The sequence below is a fragment of the Myotis yumanensis genome, unplaced genomic scaffold (genome assembly GCF_028538775.1).
Source record: "Myotis yumanensis isolate MYYU_CA2020_CCGP unplaced genomic scaffold, mMyoYum1.0.hap1 SCAF_8, whole genome shotgun sequence".
In the NCBI taxonomy this organism is placed as follows: Eukaryota; Metazoa; Chordata; class Mammalia; order Chiroptera; family Vespertilionidae; genus Myotis; species Myotis yumanensis.
This window is the reverse complement of record NW_027223759.1, coordinates 83,304,845-83,326,263: the sequence shown is the minus strand read 5'-3', so window position 1 is coordinate 83,326,263 and position 21,419 is coordinate 83,304,845.

The window sequence follows — 21,419 nt, the reverse complement described above, 5'->3', positions numbered from 1 at the left end:
ACCCTCGAGGCTGCTCAAAGAACAGGGAGATTTATTTTTCCTTTCATCCACCCATTCAAAATGCACTGAATGTCTGTGTGGTCCAGGCTGCGGAAATAAATATAACATGGTCCCTGACCATGTGTTTTTCTTCCCATCATACCCCCAATGCTTAACAATAGGTGAATGCTTAACAGAGTAGACACTCAGTAAGCATTTGTTGATTAAATGAACAAACTACCACTTTTGCAGGGTTTGAGACTAGTGAAGACATTGTTCATAAGCCGTGGTGAAGCTGTGGGAGAGAGAAGGGGCCTGGGAGAGAGGAGGGAGCAATGGGAGGTGTGCTGCGAGGGAGAAGCTGTCTCTGGATAAAAGATGGGGAACAGCCACCGAGGGTCTGGCGGCCAGAGACCCCCACCCTCCGGGGAAGTGAGCCTGGCCTGGTAAAGGAAGCCTGCACGTGTCCAGGTGGTGAGGGATGGAGGGAAGCCCGAGCATGTGAGTGAGATTTGATTGAAGCCCAAAGAATGGACAGCGCCGGGACCAGAAACTAAACTAAAGTGGGAGCCAGCCGGAAAGGGCCAGGAACTTGAGGATGGTGGGTGGGTGTGACTTTCTGGGATGGAGACAGGGAACTGGCAGAGGGGTGGGTGAGCGCATGCGCGGGGGGGGGGGGGGGGGGGGAGAAATGCAGCTGATGGAACTGACAAAGGCGAGGGCGCCTGAGCCCCCACGGCCACGGTGCTGCCCGGCCAGTCCCTGATGCCAGGGGGATGGGGGAGGGACAACAGGGCGCTCGCAAAAACGAAGCCATCTCTTCAAACAAAAATGAAGCAGACGCGGCCGGGAAAGCCAAACATTTGAGAGATGATGTGACAAAGGGGAAGAGTCAATCCCGGCAAGTCTGCGTGGAGCGAGCCTGCGCGGCCCTGACCGCGGTGCTTCATGAGAACGTCCTTTGCCGGCTCCCCTCTCCCCGAAGGAAAATAAATCCTCGCCCAGATGAGACGTGGCGGCGGGGAAAGAAGGACGTCCCAGAGGGTCCAGCTGGCTCAGGCGGGGCCTGGCCAGAGGCGCCGCGAGGGCAGCACTGCGGCGGTGGCTCGGTCCTGTCACCCCGACACGCCACCAGCTCCCCAGGTGCAGAGGAACGTGCGCCCCACAGAGGTGGGCAGGCGCAGCGCGGGGGAAACCTCTGTGCGCCTCTAGCCCTCCTGCCAGTGCCGGGCTACTTCCGCCCTACAACTGCCTCCTCTTCCCCACCCCTTCTTCCCCACCCTGCTGCTCCTACTGCATCCTCTCTGCCCCACCCCACCGCCCACTGCGCTCACTCCCCCTCCCTCCTCTAAACCAAAGCATCACCCTTAAATGTGAGGAGCCACCAATACCTGTTTGAGGCAATGGCATTTAATTAGCACACTCCGGCTGCCATTAAGCCCAGTCCTGTCCCCTCCCTCTCCCTCCCAGTGCCCTCTCCCAGCGGCCCTGCTCACCCCATCTATGTAAAGAAGCCATAAAGCCTTTCTCCAATCGCCTTCTCCAGTTTATGCAACCCCCAGAACACAGGTTGATTGGAAAGGTCTCTCTCCTGGATAACAACAATTCAATGTGCCCTGACATTTTAATAGCCTGCCATCCTGGTGAACACAATCGAGCAAGGCAGCGAAGCAAAAATCATTAGGTAAGCAAGATAATCTAAGCGGATCTGCCGCCTGCGCTCACATCTGGGGCAGGCTGCACAGCTGGGGCCGCCCAGGAGCCGGCTGGTCTGCCCACCCCTTTGTATGAATGCGCCAACACAAGCACTTGTTCCGGGGGACACGCACCTCTGCCAACAGGGTTTGGGAGATAAACACACTCAGGCAAGTACAGTCACACTGAAACCCCAAGATGAAATAATAGCTTGAGAGCATGTGAATTTACAGCGTATCAAAACACCTGCCACGCACGAAACCACCACCAAATTAAACACACTGCCCCGGGCGTGCTGCAGCGCTGAGCACCAGGCCAATATGTGTTTCCACGCATGTGTTCATTTATATAAAGGTTCTAAATCTAATGCCATGCTTAAGCATCTAATTTAAATATAAAGATATGATATACAACATTTATGCCTAACGTATGCAAGGCACTATTCTAAATGCTTAATCGATGAACTCATTTCATTCTCAAAACATCTGTAGAACCCATTTTACAGATGAGGTAACTGATGCACAAAGAGCTGTAGCAACTTGTCCAAAGTCATCCTCTGGTAAGTGGTAGAGCCAGTGTGTGGAGCCAAGCAATCTGGCTCCAGAGTGATATGGTGTCTCGTAAATAATAAATCACACAAGTAAGTATAAAATCACTGCCTGTCTTTATGAGGTCTGCATTCCTTCGGGAATGTGTATATTTACACACACGCAACACATGTGTTTATGTGGATACTGAACAGGTGCAAAGCAGTATAAACTGACTCCTTTTCAACACTAAACCTGCATTTATGTATGCAGCCATATGCACATATTGAGCATCTTGTGAGTCCCAAGATCATGTGTTAGTACTGAGGCTACAACAATTAATTAGACACCACTGCTGCCCTCAAGTAGCTCATAGCCTCTGGGGAGGTCAAACCAGCAAACACATGCTTGATGTTGCGGATGAAAGGTTAGAGAGTGACATGGAACTGCAGAGACTGAAAGGACTCCCACCCCACCCATCCCCTGCCTCAACCCGCACCGCCCCCCCCCGCCCCCCCCCCCCCCCCCCCCCCCGGCCGAAGTCTTCTTGGGAAGCCATGCACCTACTCCCATGAGGTTGCCACCACTCAACACCTGGAGAGCTCATTTGGGCATTGCCTTCAAGACCAGTTTAGAAGCTGCCCAAGACAATGAGCCTTGTTACTTAATAATTACATAGCGCACCAACTCACACCCCTTTCTTAGGAAAGAGGCAGGGGTGACATCACCGAACCCGGGCCAACAGATGTCAGACAATTCCCCTGGTGGATCCCAGCCCTCCCAGTCATCCACGCTCCTCCCTGCGGCGCGGAGGTCCCCGCATAGCTCGGTTTCCCCAGGCGCTGACTTGGCAAGCTATTCGCTTTATGAATATGACCCTCAGAGGGGAGAGCCCCTCTCAGCAGCCCCCGAACTATGTTATCACCGTTATTAAGGAGCTTAAAGAGGAGCTGGGAGGACGAGACACCACTGGAATTGCGGCGTGATTGTGATTGATGTGTTCCTATTAGCGCCTCAGTGTTATCTCTCTGGATGGCAAGAACAGCCAGTGGCTTGTAACACAACAGATTACCTGAGTTCTCAGCCTTAGAAGGATGTTTAAATAAAATATAGTCCCTCTTAGCAAGAGGCTCATTTTCTCCATGAGGCTCCAAGACTATTTCATGTCAGCTCTGATTCGCTGCGACTCTCCTCAGTAAACATGTCTTATCATTAATAATTCTTTACAAGCACAATCTCCAAGAGTATTCTCTCTCTCTCTCTCTCTCTCTCTCTCTCTCTCTCTCTCCATCTCCCTCCCCCCTCCCTCCCTCCCTCCCTCCTCTCTCTCTCATTCTCTAGGTGGCTGGACTCAGACACATCACGCCCCAGTTTGGGTTCCAAGGTGCTTCTCTCTGGATTTTCACCTGCCTTGCCAAAAATGATTGATTACACCAGGCCGACTGGGTGTCCGGCAATACCCAACAAATGACTTTGGCCCCTAACAGCAGGCCTTGGCCAGATAGAAATCAATATTTCACCATTAAAATCTATCAAAGAAGAGTTAAGGCACCATCTGTCCCTGCCGCCTCTCTATGGTGTGTGAACATTAAACCCGACACTTGTACTACACGGGTGATCAATATATAGTGGTTCACAGATCATTTGTGGTTCCCTTTTAGCAGTGATGGATGTCTAGAATCGTTGTGATTCATTTTGTCAGACCATTAAACAGGATTCTGTCCAGTTCCTTCCTGATTTCATTTAGAGGATCATTCTTCACAGTTCATAAGAGGGAAACGGTTTTACCAATCTGCTTCTATTTCAATAAGTCACTTTATAGAGATTTTGTGTCCTCCAGACTGTAAAAATTCCGGAGAGATAGTACAAACAGACCTCTAAAACTATTCACTGCATGACATATGCATAAAGTGTGAAGAGAGGAATGTAAATATGTTTACCTCTTTATCTGCAAATGTTGGTTTTAACCCCCTCTTGGCTGGTGTGCTGGCCCGAGGGCGCTCCAGGAAGAGTTTGCCTGCTGCAGAGGCAAGGCTGGTGGCCGGGGCTAATTTACGGAGGCAGGGGACATGCCCGACCCTCTGTGGCAGGGCTAAAACCACATGGGAGTGGCTGTCCCAGAGGTCACCTTTCAGAGACTTTGATTTCGATAGTCAAGATGAGTTGCCTCTTACCCAAATGATTGGCTATGCCTGTCTGTGCTCCCCTCCCATGCAGCTTGCCTACCCAACAGAAGAAAGACTGGTCATGCCCTTGAGGGCAACTGTGGACGAACATAAGCCCCTGCATGACAGTATCAGTTAGCACTGGTGAACGCCCACCTGTGCCAAGTCTCATCCTAAATAATCTTACAAGGCAGGCACCATTCTCCCCACTTCCCAGTGAGGAAACTGAGGCTCAGAGAAGTTAAATCACCTGCCTGAGATTACTCTAGCCAGGGACCGTGAGAGTCAGGGCCCAGACCGGGGCTTGTCACCAGAGGCCACATGAGTGTGGTCAGCTCTTGGCTGGTGGCTATTACTTTATGGATGATTTTGTTTTAAATCAAGTGAATTTCCTTCAGTCCTCCTGGGAGTGCCCCCACCCATCAGAGCACTCTTAGAAAATAAATGTTTATTTTATTATTATTATAAGTAAAACTACAGGAGTCACTAAATAATGCATTCCAAAGGCAAACAATTAATATTAATCTATTTTTTTGTTTTTAGATTATTGAGCAATATTACTGTAGCAGGTATTAGTGTAGATAAGCAGATGTTGATTTAAATACTAATACAAGCATATATGTGTATGTATGTATGTATACAGATATACAGACATATGCACATATATACTTTATACTAATTATTATATTAGAGAATAATATATAATTTGAAAAACTTTAAAATATATATGTTTTTATTGATTTCAGAGAGGAAGGGAGAGAAAGAGAGAGATAGAAACATCAATGATAAGAGAGAACCTTTGCTTTCCTACCTCCTGCATGCCCCCTACTGGGGATTGAGCCTGCAACCCAGGAATGTAGCCTTTACTGGAATCAAACCCAGGACCCTTCAGTCCGCAGGCTGATACTCTATCCACTAAAAGACTTTAGAGATAATTAGCTTTTTTAATCTCTCCCTTCCTTTTAAAATTAAGTAACTCAAAAAAAAAAATGAGTCTCAGAAAGAAGAAAAGCTGGCCCTGGGGTAAGAATCTTGTTTCCTTACTTCCAAGTAAAAAAACTGTAAGTAATAAAGTGTTACTCAATTATGATTTTTTTGGTGCTATATTTGTTGAGGACCAGATAAGAGTAGTACCAATTTTGCCATTGAGCAGTGGGAGAACCTGCAACTGCTCAATTGCAGTGAAATTCCAATTCACTAACCACCACGACCCTGCCTGAGGTGAGCATTCCTTACAGTAACAGCAGAAGGTAAGGCGAGACACACCACTTCAGACCCAAGGCCCCCTGGCCACAGCCATGCTGGACAGCCGCACCCGGGGAATTTCCAGGCAAAGACACCGTTCAGACGGGTATGGCAGGGCAGGGAGAGCTTGGAGTTAGGCTCCAGAAAGACTAGGCAAAAACCCATCCATGCTGCTAATTAACTGTGTCACTTCAGGTAAGTCACCTAACCTCTCTGAGCATCTGTCTCCTCATCTGTAAGAGTGATTCTAATCACACAATTACCCTCCCAGGGTAATTGTGAGGATTCAATGAGACACACTTGAAACTTCAGCACAGGCCCTACCTAGCACAATGCATGCTAGTTAGCATCCTTTTATCCCTTTCTTCTTCCCTTGTGTTCTCCTTGACATTGCTCCATAAATTTGTATTATACTATATTTCAACCTCCAATAAGAACTTGTAATGGGATCTGCCACATAAGAATTTATCTAAGACCTTCTTGATTCTAGAAACATAAAACCTAGGGATTAAATAGAGACTTGAGAGGTCTTTGGTCCAACCATTGACCCAGTGAATCACATTCACTACCTGCCTGGCAATTCATTTTCAATGACCAAGAGCTCACGATGTCACAGGAGGTCCGCCTCATTGCTGGAGAGTCTTTTATTGATAAATTTCCTGCTAAACCTGCCTCCGTGTAAATCCCATCCATTAGTCCCGGTAATAATTCTAACCCATAATCACCTCATGTTCCATATAATAATTTAACAGAATGAAAAGAAATGTTCCTTTTAATTTGTGATGGAACTACCTCTTGAAGCATTTTGATTGTTGGACTAAAATCCAAGAGGTTTGTGACTGTGCCCCAGTTGGCTTTATGCATGTCTTTCAATTTTAGCTCTGAGCACATCCCAGCTCATCTTGAATGTAGTGAAGAGTTGTGGAGTTTTTTTTTTCTTTTTCTTTTATGAATCCTCCATAACCCTTATACCTGACTGAGTTTTCTGTGTCTCTGCATTTCCTTTTTTTAAATATATATTTATTGATTTCAGAGAGGAAGGGAGAAGGGAGAGAGAGATAGAAACATCAATGATGAGAGAGAATCATTGATTGGCTACTTCCTGCACGTCCCCTACTGGGGATCAAGTCCGCAACCTGGGCATGTGCCCTTGACCAGAATCGAACCAGGGACCCTTCAGTCTGCAGGTCGATGCTCTATCCACTGAGCCAAACTAGCTAGGGCTGCATTTCCATTTTTGAACATGAAACCCAGGCCTGCACAGAGCACTCTGATTCAATTTTATAATTCAGGTTTCATCCACTCATTTCTCCCTTCCTCTTTGTTTCTCATCCACTTTTCCTCCATCTACCTGTCCTGGCATCCATCCATCCTTCCATCTCAATATTTCAGTCACAACAGGAATGCCAGCATGTACCCCTTAGTAATGGATTGTGATAAACTCCAGAACTAATAGCAATGGTGGCCTCAGTAGCTGTCGAAGCATCTGCTGCCCACCTTCACTAATAATCCAGATATTAGCATAGGCCTGAGGGGGCCAGGCTCACATCCATGCCAAGGCCTCAGGTCATGTCATTATCTCTCAACTGTTCCCACCATTCATACACTCCAAAATCACAGAATCAAAGCCAATGATTCTATATCGAGCATTGCTAAGACAGCCACACTTATCTCTCCTAGTCATTCAAGCCAGAGTGGCCATCAGGAAGGCCAACAGGCTCTCTCTGCCAGCTTGCCCAATTCTGTGAGCACTCCTGTCACACTAAGATTAATCTTGTGGGCCCCACTCAGGTCCCATCCCTCCAGGTAGGTCCTAGTCCTGCTAATGTGTCGTGTCCCAAATGTTATTATCTTGAAATGCCCATTTTTTGCTGCCAGATTCTTTGCCTGTGTGCAGACCTCTGAGTCCAGCATCTCCTGCCAGCCTTGGGCAAATACAAATTCCTTCTTTTAAGTGTGACCTTATTAGGAAGATGGGCCTCAGCCCTGGTTCTCTTAACAAGGTCTGCGCATGTCAGCTTGGGTCAAATTGCATGGTACTTCCTTGACCAGCGGGTTCGGGAGCCACGGGCAAACTGGAGGCCAGCCAAACCCACGCTCGCCTACCTGGATCATGCCTGTGCCCATCAGATGTGCAGTGGCAGGTGAGGACTAGCCGTCATGTACAGTCATCTGAGGTAACCTGGCCTCGCTCCCTCTGTTGGGATAAGCCAGCAGTTTTCAATCTTTTCTTCTCATGGCATACATAAACTAATTACTAAAATTCTGCAGCACACCAAAAAAATTATTTTTGCCATCTGACAAAAACAAAGTATAAATTCGATTCTTTCACACCAGATGGCTATCTGTGGTTGTGTTGGCTGTTGTCATTTTCATTTTAAATGTGGTTTTATTGATGAGAGAGAGAGAGAGAGAGAGAGAGAGAGAGAGAGAAACTTTGATGTGAGAAAAATTGATCAGCTGCCTCCTGCACACCCTCTACTGGGGATGGAGCCCTCAATGTGGCATGTGCCCTGACCAGGAATGGAGCCAGCAACCTTTTGGTGCATGGGACAATGCTCAACCAACTGAGCAACACTGGCCAGGGCCTGTTGTCACTTTTTATTTTACAATCTAAGGGGGGAAAAGTCAGTGCCCCTGACTAAAGAGTTAGGTATTGTATTTTTTAAAAATTCTTGCATCACACCAGTTGAAAATCTCTGGGTTAAGCCATAGATTCCCAGGAATTCCAGACATTCTCTTACTCTTTATTTTAAGGTAAAACAATACATACATTCAAGATATTTTTTCAGAGCTAACTTTTGCCTATCTTGCTGTAATTTAAGTCCATTCTATGGACTTAAGATTTTTGTCTTTTCATAAGCTATTGTCCTTCCTAATAATAGCACCATTAATTGAAAATCTACCATCATATCAGCTGCTTTGTGGTGTATTTTTTTCTCACAATAGCACTCTGCAAAATCGGTTTATTTTCCCCATTTTCAGATGAGAAACTGAGGCTGCAAGAGCTTAGTAATTCACATAATGTCACACAGCTGATAATGACAGAAATCGAATTCAAACTCAAGTCAGACTCACAGCCAAAACTACCAAATATGGGGCTACATATCTACCAGAAAAATATAGTCTAATATATTTAACTTATAATTGTAGTGGGGTTAAAAAGGAGTTCTGAAAGCAGAACCTAGGTCCAGTTATATACTCTTAGAGCTACTAAACACATCTGCTTGACTTATCCCCCAAATAGTATCCTGCTGTCTAAACATCAATACTTTTTCTTTCTTTTTTAAATTTTATCTTTATTGTTGAAAGTATTACAGATGTCCCTTTTTTTCTCCCGCTGAACCCCACCACCCAAATAATACTTTTTCTAATTTTACTTTTGACTTCTGAACAGAGTCAGACAGCCTATAAGGTCTCAACAGAAGGGACATGAGACTTAAATCATCCCTTTCAACTCAGAGCCACATGGGGACAGAGGATCAAGGAGAGGTCAAGGAATTTCACCGCTTCCCAATTGTAAGGTCCCTTGGCCAGCAGGTGATGGGCAAGGATTTTGGAGCCAGGCTGGTATCTGCCACCCGTGGTAAGGGAGGAAGGTGGGTGAGTGGACCTCTGTCACAGGTCATCTCAAAGCATCAGAGGCTGTTTCCAGAAAGGCAGCCTGATTCCTGGACCCCCACACTCTGAGAAGGGGCTGCAGGGAGCCGTTGAGGGATGTTACAGCTGAGGAACTTGGCCAGGGGTCCTCAAGTGGAGTGGGGGTGCAGTACCTCCCTGGGGCACTCAGAAATGTGACAATGAATTGTTGCAGTGACGGAGGTGCTGTGGGTAATTAGTGAGCAAGGCAGGTTATGCTAAATGTGCTCTAATGTGTGAGACAGTCTCATGAATGACAAATTGCCCATTCAAAATGCCAGCGAGACTCCACTGACTGAGTCCAACTTTCTCACTTTACAGATGAGGAAAGATTTGAATGATCTCCCCCAAAGAGACTGAGAGAGAACTTTTGCTCTTGCTGTCAGTGTCTATTCGGCTCCCCGAGGAAAGAATTTCATGAAGGTTGCTGCTTCTCCCTAAACTCATCAGTGGGGCCACCATCCCTAGAAATGGCAAGGGAAGTGATAATCAGTGAATGCACCAAATCTGGAATTAAGTGCAATACTTAACCCAGATGGTCTCATTTCTTCTCTGAAAAACAAACAAGAAAAAAAAAAACCAAACATCTGGGAATCAAGTGGTATCAGAGGAAAGATGACTGAGACACCGAGCCATTAAGTAACCTGACAAGGTCACAGAGCTCATTCCTGCCAGAGGCAAGATTCCAACTCAGTTCTCTCTGCCAGAGAAGTGGTTCCTCAGAACCACAAAAGCAGCAGTACCCAGCCCCACCCCACAACCACCACTACCGCCAAACCGTACCTCTCTCTGGACACAGCAAAATGTACTCCAGGTCTTCTAGAGACGTCACCAACCTGGAGGGGCCAACTTCATTTATTTATGATTAATTGATTGATTTTAGAGAATGGAAGGGAAAGAGAGTGGGGAGAGAGAGACATCCATTTGTTGTTCTACACCTTTATGCATTCATGTGTTGATTCTTGTATGTGCCCTGACCGGGGATTGAACTCACAACTTTGGCGTATCTAGATGATGCTCTAACCAACTGAGTTGCTGGTCCAGGGCTCCCTTCTCTCCTTCTCATGTGTTTCCTTCAACCAAATTCCTTCACCACCAGAATAAGCCAGGAGAAGCTGGTAATGGGTTTCTGTTACCAGTAATATTTTCTTTTTATAAGTAGAACATCTATACTAATAAAAGGGTAATATGCTAATTAGAACAGACATCTTCTGGATGTCCTTCCAGACAAAGCCACGGTGGCAGGGCCGAGGCAGAGGCAGTTAAGGGGGATCAGGCTAGCAGGGGAGAGCAGTTAGGACAATCAGGCCAGCAGGCAGGCAAGCAGTTAGGAGCCAGTGGTCCTAGATTGTGAGAGGGGTGTCCAACTGCCAGTTTAGGCTTGATCCCACAGGGATCGGGCCTAAACCGGCAGTTGGACATCCCCTGAGGGGTACCATATTGGACAGGGTGCAGGCAGGGCTGAGGGACACCTCCTCCCTCCACCCCCACCCCCCGCCCCAGTGAACGAATTTCATGCACTGGGCCTCTAGTAATGATATAAGAAAGGAAGCTCTCATGGTTGAATATGAATAGAGAGAGCAATTAGTGCTAAGGAGAAGTAAACATCTTTCTAGAACTGCGACTATCACAACTTTGCCTTTGGGACCTGCTACAGAAATAAACAGGCTTTTGCCTGGTGCTTCTGACCAACTCCAAGGGATTCCCTTTCTTTCAAATTGACTTTGACCCATTCAGTACAGGGAGGAGGGGAAATAATAGTGAAAAGAGAAGCAGAAAAGGTAGGGGAGGTGGCACTTCAGGTCAAGCATCAAGACCTACAAAGGACCAGACAAATGGAAAAGCACAGCAGTGCTAATAAGATAATGACCCATCTTGGCAAGTTTTGAAATCTTTATGTATTGACTCAGAAAGTGGCCAGACTGGGATCCCTATTCCATCACTTCTTAGCTTGTGATCCGGGCAAATGTCTTAACTTGACAGAACTTCAAATTCTTCATTCATATAAACGGGGGTCACTTCCCCCTCACAGTAAGAGTGAACACACTAGGCCAGTAGTCGGCAAACAGCGGCTCGAGAGCCACATGCGGCTCTTTGGCCCCTTGAGTGTGGCTCTTCCACAAAATACCACATGCGGACACGCACGTACAGTGCGATTGAAACTTCATGGCCCATGCGCAGAAGTCAGTATTTTGTGGAAGAGCCACACTCAAGGGGCCAAAGAGCCGCATATGGCTCGAGAGCTGCAGTTTGCCGAGCCGCAGTTTGCCGACCACTGCCTAGGCCAGTGATGGCGAACCTATGACACCCATTTTTTTGGTTGATTTTTCTTTGTTAAATGGCATTTAAATATATAAAATAAATATCAAAAATATAAATCTTTGTTTTACTATGGTTGCAAATATCAAAAAATTTCTATATGTGACACGGCACCAGAGTTGAGTTAGGGTTTTTCAAAATGCTGACACGCTGAGCTCAAAAGGTTCGCCATCACTGGGCCCTCAGTAAGTGGAAGCAGCTAGGACTGATTCACTGGAAAACGGCGGGCAGGGGATGGATTTGGATAGATGGGTGCAAAAGAGTTCGTCACCTCCAAAGCTCTGACGCTGCTATTGTCAATCTCTTTTTCTCCTAAAGAGTGGGCAGGGGGTGGGGGAGCAAGGAGGGGAGTTCAGGGTAACAAGACTAATCAGGATTTCACCATCAAAGCAAATACATCCAATTAACAGCTATTAGAGAAGCATTTTCTGGCACCGTGCACAATGAAGGCCATGCTACCTAGTGGAAATTAATCTTAATTATTGGTACCTGCATACATACGTGCAAAAGGAAGCAACTCACATTAATCTACATTAAACTTAATAGCAGTCCGTGTATTATCTATTCTGAGTCGAAATTGACTGCTGGCCCCTGCACAGATATCTGCAGTGCTAACTCAAGTAATTACAGCGCAGTGGGTCTCAAAGACACAATTTGTTCCCTATATAATAAATCAGCTGCTAGGGTTTTTGTAATTAAAAACCAAAAGGAAAAAAATAGAACTGTACAGGCAAATGTCATTCTCTTCTGAGGGAAATTAGGAAAAAAGGAAATATGTCTTCCTGATGCTTAATCTGAAAGGAAAAGGAACACCCACTCCTGATGGAATCCCAGACAGAGATAAATACAGTGGTAGGTTTTCAGAACTATGGAAACAATGTTTTTAAAACTTCAAATGTAAGGTGTCTAAGAGGCCTTCACTGCCTTTCCAAGGAGACTGGCAAGGCTGTGTGAGAGAGAAGTCTTAAAAAAAAAAAAAAAAAAGATATGGTGTGGTTGAACACGGGGCTGAGGCTCCTTCGCACCACCCTTGTCCATTGGCGGCTGGCCCGGCTGTCATCAGGCAGCACCGAGCATTGTATGTAAGAATCCAGGGATCCGGAATGCAGAGGCACCAGGTCCTGAGCTTCCTTCACCCAGAAGTGCAGCTCCCCGCTCAGGGGCAGTCCTGCGCCCTCAGAGCCAGCGGGGACGTATTTGAGGGACAGAGAGAGCCTCCCGCGGCTGGGAAGGTCATCAGGAGAGGGCGAAACCCGGGGCTGCAGGGGAAGCCAGATGGCCTCGGAGTCCCAGTCCCATGTGTCCAGGGGCACTTCGACTTCACCCAGGAAGATGTTGCTACTCAGGCTTTCGCGGTGCCACACGGACAGGCTCAGCACGCGGCGTGAACCCATAACATTACGTTAACTGGAATTTCCAAGAGTCTGGGTCAGGATAGAAGGCTAAGTTGGTTTTACTAAATTCAACTTAAGAGGGACCCCCTTTTTCATTAACCTTGAGAAAAAGGGAAATGAATACTATGTTCTTCCTTCATGTCAGGGCATCAAGAATTTATTCAGTAGATCAAGTTTTAGAGGTTGCCTGCCCTTCTGTAGATCTCTTTCACTTTTGTCATTTCTGTCTCCAGAGACCATGATCCTCCCTCCACCTCAACTACTCCAATTAGTTAGGGCTTTTCTTAGTTGCCTAGAATCATACACCTACTGGCCAGCGCTTCCTAAAGTGGGGCCTGCATGCCACCACTGGAATGGGAAGATTAAGTTATGCTCAGGTAACACAGTGACTTCGCTTGCCAGGTGCTGACCACAGGCACATGTTCCACATCAGTAGGATGGCCCATACAACCTCTGCACTTAGGAGATAAGCTCACCCAAGCCAGGTATTCCCAGACCTGCGCCCCCCATCATCTAGACCCCAGCTCACCTGAGGGCAGGACCCTTCCTAGTCCCTACCTCCTCCCCGCCCATTCTCAACACTCACTTCTGGGTGCCCCTAAGCCTTTCCTCAGCCCACCTAGGCCTCTCCTAAGTTCTAGCCAGGGCTTCCACATCCAGCTAGTGAGGTTGTGTGTATTGAAAGGTGCCTTCTAGAGCCGTGTAATTATAAACGGAAAGGTGCTTCTAGAACCATGGAATGCAGTAGGCCTGACAACCACTTGCCCCTGTCACCAGCATCTTCCTTCAGTCTCAGCTCTCTGCCCTGTGTGTCTCCTCTGGCCTCCTCACTCCTTTGCCCACAGGTGCTGTCCTGCTCTCAGCACCCAGGACTCCTTCTCCAGCCAAAGCCGTTCCCTACCGATCAACCCCTCATTGTAGGACATCAAAGTCCGTCTCTGACCCCACACTTGGATCCTTACCCCCAAGCTCTGGTCCAACCTTTCTCAGACTGAACTCTCTCTTGGATCACTGATCTCCTCACTGCCGTGGTTTTCCCATCTCTGCTCTTTACGTCTGAATGTAGCTCTTGCTGCTCCCTCTTTCCTCTCACACCTGTCTGCTTTATGCCCCATTATCAAATAGTGTCATTTAACACAATTTTTAAATAAAAAACCATGTATATGACCCCAGAGAAATTTTAGAAAATAAAATAGAAAAATTTTAAAAAGCCAGCCTCTTGGTGTTTACTACTTGTTTCTTTCTATAGATATACTAGAGGCCCAGTGCACAAAAATTTGTGCACATGGGGGGGGGGGTCCCCTAGCCCGACCTGTGCTCTCTCGCAGTCTGGGACCCCTCGGGGGATGTCCACCTGCTGGCTTAGGCCTGCTCCCCGGGAGATTGGGCCTAAGCTGACAGTCAGACATCCCTCTGGCAGCCCAGGAGCCCTTGGGGGATGTCCACTTGCCAGCAGGGAGCAGGCCTAAGCTGCAGTCAGACATCCTTAGCGCTGCTGAGGAGACTGGAGAGGCTCCCGCCAACACTGCTGTGCTGGCAGCCATCAGCCTGGCTTGTGGCTGAGCAGAGCTCCCCCTGTGGGAGTGCACTGACCACCAGGGGGCAGCTCCTGCATTAAGCATCTGCCCCCTGGTGGTCAGTGTATGTCATAGTGACCAGTCATTCCCAGTCGTTCTGCTGTTAGGGTCAATTTGCATATTACCCTTTTATTATATAGAATAGAGGCCTGGTGCACTGGTGGGTGCAGGCTGGTTTGCCCTGAAGGGTGTCTCAGATCAGGGTGGGGGTCCTGCTGGGGTGCCTGGCCAGCCTAGGTGAGGGGCTGATGGCTGTTTGCAGGCTGGTCAAGCCCCCCAGTGGGGACCCTCACCCCATGGGGGTGTGGCCAGCCTGGGTGAGGGGCTGATGGCTGTTTGCAGGCTGGCCACACCCCCTTCAGGGTGGGGGGGAGTCCCGCTGGGGCGCCTGGCCAGCCTGGGTGAGGGGCTGAGGGCTGTTTTCAGGCTGGCCACACCCCCCAGCAATGCAAGCCCCAGCCTCTCCTTTTTTCCTTTTTCTTTTTTTATGGGATTTATTTATCTTCTATAATTGAAACTTTGTAGCCTTGAGCAGAGCCCAGTGCCAGCCAGGGCAGATGGGAAACTTGGCTTCCTCCATCACCGGGGGCAACCCAAGCCTCCTGCTCGCTCCAGCTCCATGGCCACTGCCATCTTTGTGATGGAGTGGTGGAGTGGTGGTTAATTTGCATATTATTCTTTTTTTATTTTTTAATAGGCAATATCTGCTCTGGCCTGTCAGCATTTCACTCCAGAAGCTATTGGTATTACTTGCTTATTTTATTATACACACACACACAGACACACACACACACACACACACACACACTACTAGGTGTATTGGTTAATAATGCAGATTTTGTAATCAAAGAAAACACGATAATTTCAAGAGAAACATCAAAAGTGCTTTATTCAAAGTAATGTCCATCGCTAGCTACATATTTCCCCCATCTTTCAGGTAACGTGGATACCATCCCAATAGAACTTTTCTTGTTTTGAGGCAAACCATTTAGAGACCCAATTTTCCACTTCTTCGTACGTTTTGAAGTGCTGCTCAGAAAGTGCGTGTGCCATCGATCGGAACATGTGGTAATCTGAAGGAGCAAGATCTGGTGAATATGACAGCGGGTGGGTTAATACTTCCCAGGCAAGATCTTTTAACGTGTCTTTAACTGATTTTGAAGTGTGTGATGGGGCGTTATCATGAAGCAAAATTACTTTGCTGTGTCTTCTGGCCCATTCTGGTCATTTCATGATCAAAGCATGGTTCAAATTGATTATTTGTTGTCGATAGCGATTAGTATTAATGGTTTCACCTGATTTTAGAAGCTCATAATACACCACACCTTCCTGATCCCACCAAACACAGAGCATTGTCTTCTTTCTGAAGTGATTTAGCCTTGCAGTCGATGTTGATGGTTGACCTGGATCAACCCATGATTTTGTGCATTTGGGATTCTCAAAATAAATCCACTTTTCATCACCAGTCACAATTTGATGCAAAAAGATTTTCTTTCGTGCCATTGAAGCAACATTTTACTGATGACTTTTCAGTTTTCCATTTGTCTTTTGTTCAGTTGTTGTGGCACCCATTTTCCTTCCTTTAAAATCTTTTCCATTGCTTGTAAACAATCGGAAATTGTTTGCTGAGCAACGTTTAATCTTTCTGCAAGTTGTTTTTGAGTTTGACACACATCTTCATCCAATAATGCTTGTAATTTTTGGTCTTCAAACTTTTTCGGTTGACCTGGATGTTCTTTGTCTTTCACATCAAAATCATCACTTTTAAAGTGTTAAACCAGTGTTCATAAGTATCTTGAGATGGAGCATATTCACCATAAGCTTCCCGAAGTATACGATAACTTTCAGCAGCACTTTTCTTCAAAATAAAGTAATGAATTAAAACTTCCCGCAAATGCTTTTTTTGGCAAGAAATTCGACATTTTTAAGCATAAAAATATCTATGATATGAACACCTTCAGTAAATTTGACATATGAAATTTTCAAGCTTGCTGTCAATACAACAAAATAGCATACATATCAAATCGCATATATATCAACATATGTGTAACTCCATCTATTGGGAAAAAAAATCCACATTATTAACCGGTACAATGATATATAACACAAGTGATTGGATATATCACGTTCTGTTACAACTTGCTACTTTTGCTTAATGCATGTTAGAGATCTTTTATATTATAAATATAGATCTGCATTACCTTTCTTTTAAAATATATCTCTTTAATTAAAACAGTAACTAAATAATAACACAGTTGGAGTTAAGATATAGCAAAAATCATGAGAGATGTATTTGAACAATTGAAGTTTAGAACACACCGTTCTGCTCTGTAAATGAATTCTGACACCTCCCCTGATACCCACCCTTACCCATAAGTGACCCTTGGACCTGCTTGAATACCTCCAATAATGGGGAGCTCACTTCCTCAGGAGGTAGCCTTAGGTGGTGAGATTCTCATCCTGAGCCTTCTCCTCTTTTTATTGGCTGAAATCTCTCCACCAGTTCCCCAGATCCCTTAAACCCAGTGATCTCACCTTATGGGTGAATTCCTTAGCATCTAAAGTCTATTTCATCCATTTGGACACCTAATAGCTACTGTTTGGCAGTGTTTCTTAACCATATCACAGGAAGCTGCCTTGCTCTTCCATTTAATTTTAAGTTTCCAAAAAGCAGAGAATGAGGCTTGTGTTTCTCTTGCCTCCCCATCCAGTGCCTGCCACAGTGCTGCCCACACTGCCCTTAGAAAACATCTTCTCTTCCAGACCTCAGCGGGTCACCATTTCCCCAGCGAGCCTTTCTCAGCACTCCAGCCCCACAAGCTTTCCAGTCATGGTAACTGTTTGTGATCTGTATTCCCAGTTCATGGAGCAGAGCCTGTCATTGGTTTTAAATATATATATTTGGCAAATAAATAAATGGCCATATGAATACTAAGAGGGTAATCAACTGTATCTTTTTCTTGAAAGACAGCAGATAGCATAGTGTTAAATTACTCAGGGTTATCTTGTAGAATTCAAGTGCTAGGGACAGTGTCCTGCAGGACCCTGGAAGCCTGATGGGCTACCACTTGCCATACTGAACAGTCCCAGGGCTCCGTTTATGAAGCACCCTATCATAACAGAAGCTTCAAAAACACAAAGTGGGAAGCTATCTTTCTAGGCCATGCAAGCGTCGGGAAACCATGTCCCTTGGAGGGTTCTTAGAGAAATTTCATAAAAGTTTTTGAGGGCCATAGAGAAGAGAACTAACATTTATTGTGCCCCTGTTTTGTGCCAGAAATGGAGTTTGTGGTTAGAGACAAACTTTTTCTCTGGCAGGGATGAAGGGTGGAGCCCTGGAATAAGCCCTAAAGAATACTCCCCTTTCCTTCCCCACCCCACAGAAACTGCACCCAGCTATAAGTTAGAATTTTCAGTAAATCTACCAGCAAGCATTTCCTGAAACTTCCTCCCCCCGCCCCAAAAAAAAGACCAGCTTCACATCTCAATACTCTAGATAGCAATATACAGAGAATTTGCATATAGAGCTAAACAACCTTGTAAATAAAATGCTTCTATAAAACATTCATACAAGATTATTGTGCAGGCAGGAGCACAGGGCTCAAAGAACAAAACATCTGAATCCTCGCTTTGCCACTGTTCAGCAGTGCGACTTAGGAAGTTCTTCAGCTTCCTAAACTTTACCTCTGCAATCTATATATATAAAAGCCTAAGCAACCGTTACAACCTAACAACTGAAATGACTGGAATGATGGAATGACTGGTCAACCAGTCACTATGACACACACTGACCACCAGGGGGCAGACGCTCAATGCAGGAGCTGCCCCCTGGTGATCAGTGCACTCCCCTGCTCAGCCAGAAGATGGGCTCATGGCTGTCCCCTCAGGCTCCTCCCTGGCCGCCTACAGCTTGGTGCACTGCTACATCCCTCAGGGGTCCCGGATTGCGAATTCATGCACTGGGCCTCTAGTGTAAGTAATAATGCTGCCTCACAATTGATAAGATTGCATGCAGGAGGAAATGCATGTGAACTCTAGAGGGTAAGGGGTCGGAAGTGGGGCACAGAAGGAGAAGTCATCTGTGTGGTGCAATGAAGGACCCTTGGTCTCCTTTTAGTCCTGTCACCCACAAGTATTCAGTGAGCATCTACAAATGGTGAGCTAGTCAGACATGAGGTCTGCCCTCAAGGAGCCTGCAGTTGAACAAGGACACAGACACAAAGAAATGACTTGAATTTAATGGGTTCAGTGCTTCCTGGGAGACGGTGTGTGAAATGGGAGTGACTTCTAATCCAGGCAGGTGAGTGAGGAGAGACTCAGTAGAGGAAGGTGACATCTCAGCTTTCAGACGCAAGTAGAGTCCAGGTGGGGTGGGACGAGGCAGAGGGGTGGGAGTGGAAGGTTCTAGGGAGAATGGAGGCTGAGATCTGCCCTCCCTCAGAGAGTATAAGAGAAGTGACCAGAAGACAGCGTCATGGTAATGAGTTTGAACCATATCATAAGAGCCAATATAGAGTTTTAAGCAGTAGAGTGGCACTCATGATCATTTTAGAAAGCAGAATGGGTTAGAGCAGAGCAGGATAAAGATGGGAAAACAAGTTAGGAGAGAGTTGCAGGAAATTAACTAAGGGAAAGATTATAGGGGACCAAGGAAAACAGAGAGATGTCTAGAGAATATGACTCACAGAATCCATGAAAAATTGGCATATATGTGAGGAAATAAAGAAGTCAACAGTGATCAGTTTCCTTCCATAAGTGCCCAAACCAGGAATTGAACCCACAACCTTTTCGTGTATGGGCTCCAACCAACTGAGCCACCAAGCTTTTTTTTTAAATCATTCACAAATATGTCAAGATTGAGGCTCTTGGGAGATATCCAAGTGCGGTTGTGAAAGAACAGATGACTATGCGGCCCCAAATCAGTAAGGTTCTGGGTCAGAGACAGAAATGTGGGAGTATATGAATGATAAATGGCTGTGCATGAGATTTCTCAGAGAGTGGGAGCAAAGAGGAAGAGAGGAGAGCTGGCAGAGAACCCTCCTCGAGAAAAGGAAGTCAATACAAGACACAAAGTCAGCTGGAGAGGCGAGAGGAAGCCCCACAGAGAGTGCAGTGTTACAGAAAGCCTGGAAAGGAGAGGTGTCGCCACAGTGAGATAAGATTGGGGAAGGATTTATTGGGCAAGGCAAGGTGACCTGGGCAAGTTCCAGGGAATGCAGACTGCCAGTGGCGGAGAGGAGACAACTAGTGCAGGCAAAACTTACTGGGAATTTCCTATGACAGTAAAGATGACAGGCAGGGAAGTACTTGGAAGGGGGTGAGCATAGGGAGGATTTTGGAATAATGTTATTTTTAAAGGTGGGAGAGTCTTGAGCATATCTCAAGAGTCAAAAGAAAAAGCCAATAGAAAGGAAAAGTTTAAAAAATATATAGAAGAGAGGAAGGAAGCAATGATAGAGGAGAATCTGAGGGAAATGGATGGAGACAGGATCTAGAAGGTATTTCACTGGAACAGGATTGAAGAAGATGCTGTATCTGTTAGAAACTCTCTCGGGCTCAAATAACAGTACATCTCTAGGATCACAATCCTCTAGGACTGTGACTTTAATTCAAATTTTAGAAGTCAGGAGGCAGCCTTTTGTACTGTTAGAGGCAGAAAAGTGACACCAGGTATTAACCTCAGTTCAGCAGCCTCAGTCCTTGAGTTCTGGCTAGGAGAGAATTCAGAGTCAAGACTCAAAGTATAAAAGAAAGTTTATTCAGAAAGTCACAGAGGTAGAAGAAATGAGCCATAGAAGAAATAGGCTCAGAAGGGCCCTTGGAGCTAGGGGAGAGAGAGAGAGAGAGAGAGAGAGAGAGAGAGAGAGAGAGAGAGAAAGAGAGAGAGAGAGAGAGAGAGAGAGAGAAACCTTGAGAGACAAAAGAGGGAGGAAATGTTCCATAGAGAAAGCTTTGCAGAGTCCTCCAACCTGAGGGCTTTTGCCTGGAGGCCTCAGGGGAGGATCTCAATAGAACATTCATCAGCTTTCCAGGTGTGTCTCCTCCGGGTCATGGTCTCCACTGATTGCTCAGCACCAGGGCAGAGGGTCATTAGTCATTGCAGCTGGTCCTGATGTCAGCCATGGTGTCACTCAGCCTGGTTTTACTGCTTTTCTGGTCCTGGAGCTGAAACACAGCTGAGGCCTAGATGTCATCTCCAGGGGTTAATGCTTAAGGGAGTGGTCATGCAAGAGCTTGTAGCGTTGCCCATTGCCCGGCACCGGGTCTCCACCCTGGAACCCTCCGCATCTGGCCATTGTTCCTGCTCTGTTCATGCCTAGCCAACTGCCTACTACACTACCGTTAATTAAGCAGTGCAAGGTTGGCAGAGATCAGAACAACCTTTGTGATTTTTTGCCTCATGCTTGCAAGATGGTTGCGGCAGCGAAGCCCTCTAGCAGACTTCTTGACACGTCACATCACCTAAAATCGGCACTTAAGAGTCCATCCCTAGACCAAAGGTAGGCCCACTTCTCTGAGAGGAAGACATCTCCACTCAGCACCCAAGAAGAATCAGGACTCCACTGGCAAATGGGAGTGGCTTAGGTTAGAAACAGCAGGGTCTGCCTCAGAGGTACAGATAAAGTAGGTTAATGTTTTTCGGGGCAGAAAGCTGGATGAATTCTCATCAGGTGTATTGTGTGCTTTTTGTGTGTGCATTTTTGCTTTGTTGTGTGTGTTTTTTGGAAGTTTGTCATCTGCTAAGAGCCACAGGACAGAGCTATTGGGATGTGAGGTCTGACAGGATCTCTGAAATGACCACTGTGGAGAAGGGGAGAATGAACTCACTGAGAAAACATCTACAATTCCAAGGAGTGTCTGTTTGACACAATTCCAAGG